This window comes from Panthera onca, chromosome A3 (assembly GCF_046562875.1).
Source record: "Panthera onca isolate mPanOnc1 chromosome A3, mPanOnc1 haplotype 2, whole genome shotgun sequence".
Lineage (NCBI taxonomy): Eukaryota > Metazoa > Chordata > Mammalia > Carnivora > Felidae > Panthera > Panthera onca.
This window is the reverse complement of record NC_138341.1, coordinates 2,021,535-2,025,661: the sequence shown is the minus strand read 5'-3', so window position 1 is coordinate 2,025,661 and position 4,127 is coordinate 2,021,535. Positions and strand designations below refer to the sequence as shown.

Sequence of the window (4,127 nt, the reverse complement as noted above, 5' to 3'; positions counted from 1 at the left end):
GGCATGCCCCCCCACTCACCCTGTGGGCACAGGTGGGCGGGGGGGGGGTGAGTAGCAGGGGTGGGAGGGCAGCAGGGGTGGAGGGGGAGGAGGGCTGGGGGGGGAGCAGGTGCAGGGGGAGGGGAGGCATGGGGAAGGAGCAGCAGGTGCAGGGGAGAGGGGAGGTCTGGGGGGGAGGCAGCAGGTGCACGGGGATGGGGGGAAGCATCAGGTGTGGGGGGGCTGGGGGACAGCAGGTGCGGGGGCCAGGGGTGGAAGCAGCAGGTGTGGGGGGAGCAGAGGTGTGGTGGGGAGCAGCAGGTGGAGGGGGAGGGGGGGCTGGGGGGAGCAGAAGGTACAGGGGACAAGGGGTGGGGGTGAGCAGAAGGTACGGGGGAGGGGGGCTGGGGGGGAGCAACAGGTGTGGGGGGGAGGGGGGCTGGGGGGGAGTCGAAGGTGCAGGGGACAGGGGTGCGGGGGGGAGAAGGTACAGGGGGAGGGGGCTGGGGGAGCAGCAGGTGTGGGGGGCAAGGGGGAGCAGCAGGTGCAGGGGGGAGGAGGCTGGGGGGAGCAGCAGGTGCAGGGGGGCTGGAGGGGAAGCAGGTGGGGGGGCTGGGGGGGAAGCAGAAGGTGCAGGGGACAAGGGGGTAGGGGGAGCAGCAGGTGTGGGGGGAGGGGGGCAGGGGGGAGCAGCAGGTGCAGGGGGGAGGGGGCTGGGGGGAGCAGCAGGTGCGGGGGGGGGCTGGAGGGGAAGCAGGTGGGGGGGCTGGGGGGGAAGCAGAAGGTGCAGGGGACAAGGGGGCAGGGGGAGCAGCAGGTGTGGGGGGAGGGGGCTGGGGGGAGCAGCAGGGGGGGCTGGGGGGGAAGCAGAAGGTGCAGGGGAAAAGGGGGCAGGGGGAGCAGCAGGTGTGGGGGGAGGGGGGCAGGGGGGAGCAGCAGGTGCAGGGGGGAGGGGGCTGGGGGGAGCAGCAGGGGGGGCTGGGGGGGGAAGCAGAAGGTGCAGGGGACAAGGGGGCAGGGGGAGCAGCAGGTGTGGGGGGAGGGGGGCAGGGGGGAGCAGCAGGTGCAGGGGGGCGGGGGCTGGGGGGAGCAGCAGGTGCGGGGGGGGCTGGAGGGGAAGCAGGTGGGGGGGCTGGGGGGGGAGCAGAAGGTGCAGGGGACAAAGGGGCCGGGGGAGCAGCAGGTGTGCGGGGAGGGGGGCAGGGGGGAGCAGCAGGTGCAGGGGGGAGGGGTCCAGGGGGATCTGCAGGTGCTGCAGAGGAGCACACACTGATTTCACAGTATTTTCTCTTTGTAATAAAAGTGATTTGCTCATGAATAAATGTGTATGATTTGTAAAACCTCTTTAGGCCATCCCGAATAAATGAAATCACAAAAAGCATCTGTGGTTTTGTCGTTGATCCTTTCAGAGATGCCACCCCTCGTCCAGGGGCCACTCTGTGAGCTGCCCCGTGGACAGGGAGGGGGACTGGACTCTGCAGCCTGGCCCGCCCCTGCGTGCCCACGGGCCAGCCCTTTCACCCCTGGCGGGCAGGTGCCCCGCTGACCGCTGTGCCCAGGACACCTCGTCCCGTGCTCATCTCGTGCAGGCGCCGGTCCCGGGGCCCCGGCTGGGTCTTGGTCGTCTGAGCTCTTTCCTTCCTCCCTGGGGACCAGTACCTGCCGGCTGGGCAGGCTGCGGGCAGCCGGATGCGGCTCCAGCAGGGGGACGTGGCCTCCCCGGACTGGCGGCTGCGGGCCTGCTGGGGCGGCGGCATGGCCGGGGCATGCGGCCGCCTCCTGGGAGCCCTCCCCGGCCTCCCAGGCCCGCAGCCCCCTGGGTTCTCTCTTCCTGCCGCCTCAGCCGCCGCGGGATCATCTCAGGGACGGAGTGATGTCTGCTCTCTGGATGGTCTCCACGGGACTGGAGCAAGCAGATGGGTTGGGATTTAGGAGAGACAGTTCGATGCCGTGTGCCGAACAGAGCGCTATTTCTTCCTGGGAAATGCTTGCTGTCAGGTAAACACCAGCAAATCAAAAACCAATTCTGCAGGGGGATGATTTTTGCCTTCCAAAAGATGAAATTACAAAAGCTAAGAAACAATGTGCGCTCTGAGGAGAAACCCAAATAAAATGACTCTGCACGCTGTGTATATTTTATGTGTGTTCTGCATCGCGTGAGCGTATATGCGAAGGTAATTACGGGCACGGTGGCAGGTGGCAGGCCCAAAAGCGCCCATTTTGCTTGCTGACGTCTCAGCGTCTGCCACGAAGCTCCACGGAGAACAGCAGCTGCCCGCGAGCCTCTGTCTGGGGCTGGCGTCTCCTCGAGTCCGCGCGCGGGTGGCAGGGCGTTTGAACCCGTGTCTATGACCTTACGGCCCGAAGGCTTTCCACCCGGTGAGGACGGGTTAAGGATGCCGGCTTTCTTTTGAGCGGAGCCCTGGCGCTGGCCTGACCGCTGCGCGGAGCTCCGGCCCTCACTTATCTTCATCACTGGGGACTCAGCCTGCTTTCCAATAAATCACACCCCGGACAGCAGCCCACGGATGTGGGCCCTTATTTCTTCTCCGCCGCTGATAACAACAGACAATTGATTTCCTGTCCAAAGCTGGGTTCTCCAGCGAAATTAAAAGAGTCATGTCTCGAGGCAAATAATATTGTAATCTCGCTCAACCCGCGTCTCCAGCGCGACCGAGCGTTTTATGCTTCTGGTCGTCCCGAAACCCGGGAGAGCCCTTCAGCTCCCCTCTGCCTGTTTGTACGCCCCTGCTCCTGTAATTCAGGGGTGAGCCTCTCGAGCCCTGTGCACAACCCGCACACCCTCCCTCGCCCACCCGCACAACCTTTCTCGGACCGCACGCCCTCCCTCTCTCCCTGCACAGCCTGCCCTCTGATCCGCATGCCCTCCCTCGCTCACCTGTACACTCTCTCCCCGACCTCACGCCCTCCCTGTCTGACCTGCAAACCCCGCTCACCTGTGCAGCACCCCCTCCCACGTACGGCCTCTCCGACCCGCACGCCCTCCTCACTCAGGAGAGTCGGCAGGAGCACTGCGTGGGGGCACTGGTGGATTTTACAGGTGAAGAGGTTCAATAAATACACGGAATTCGGCCAAGCCTGGACCTTCGGATGCCGGTGGAAGAGGAAGAAAGGAAGCTTGGCCTTCTCGTCCCAGCGCTTTGACCCCAGGACGCACGCCCGTCCTCCCCCTGTCCCACCGCCCCCTGGGGTGCACCCTGCACACCTCTGTTTGGCCTCGGGACAGCGCCCGGCCCGCCCGGTCCCAGCCGGTGGCGGGAGTGAAGGCGTCCGTCATCCACGAGGGCTGCCTCCGCTCCCACGGTCCCGGGACCTCCCACGGACACAGGCCCCGATGGACACGGAGAGGCCCGTGATGGATCCGGCAGGGGTGCGGGAGGGCGGTGTGTCTGGGCGGGGTGGGGGCGCCGGGGCTCGGGAGCGTGGGCTTCCTCCCGCCACCCCCCGGACCGCGTGCTCGGCCCGCCTTCCAGCACGTGTGTCTTCGGGACCCTTGTGATGAGATAGCGCCCGGGAGCCTGTGTCGCGCGCTCAGCCGGTTGTACGCTCACGTCTCCAGGCGCCCTGGCGGGGAAACGCAGGGGGGAGGCGCGCGAGGGTGGGGGCTGGGCGCGGGGGAGGAGGCACCGGAAGCACAGCGTTCCCACTCGCGTGTTTTGCGAGGGACGGACCGTTGACGGTCGCTACTGTCTGGCGATTTTTAAAAACTCCCGCGAGTCCCGCCCGAGGGCAAGGCCCGCTGCGCCGTCCCGGGCCCGACGGCGTCCGCACGGCGCGCTCTCGGCCGCTCGCGCGTCTGCGTGACTCGGGGGTCAGCCTCTCGCGAGAGAAACCGCAGAGGCGCTGGATGGGGCGGCGGCGGCGGGCCGACTCCTCGGAGGGACCGCGCTCGGGCGGAGCCGGCCGCCTTCTGTGGCGGTTCTTCCCGAGCCACGCGGTGTCCTCCGCGTGGACGGAGGCGTGGGCCTCGCCGTCGGTGCGGATTTTGTAGCCGTGATGAGGACACGCTGTTCCTTCGAAAATGTTGCTTAATGTGAAAAAAAAAAAAAATGACGTTTATCGGAGACCTTTTGTTTTCTGAAGGTGCCTGTAAAGACCGAGAGTGTCGGAATTCCTGATCGCCTCGA

General features: G+C 66.4%; 1 long non-coding RNA gene across 1 annotated transcript; it reads right to left on the bottom strand.

Annotated features, from left to right (window-relative positions):
• Positions 1–2,087: 2,087 nt before the first annotated feature.
• Positions 2,088–3,916, bottom strand: LOC132674722 (uncharacterized). Its single transcript, XR_009608599.3, has 3 exons — positions 3,206–3,916; positions 2,937–3,084; positions 2,088–2,576 (listed from the first exon to the last, which is right to left on the bottom strand). It is a non-coding gene; the product is annotated as an uncharacterized LOC132674722 (long non-coding RNA).
• Positions 3,917–4,127: the final 211 nt, after the last annotated feature.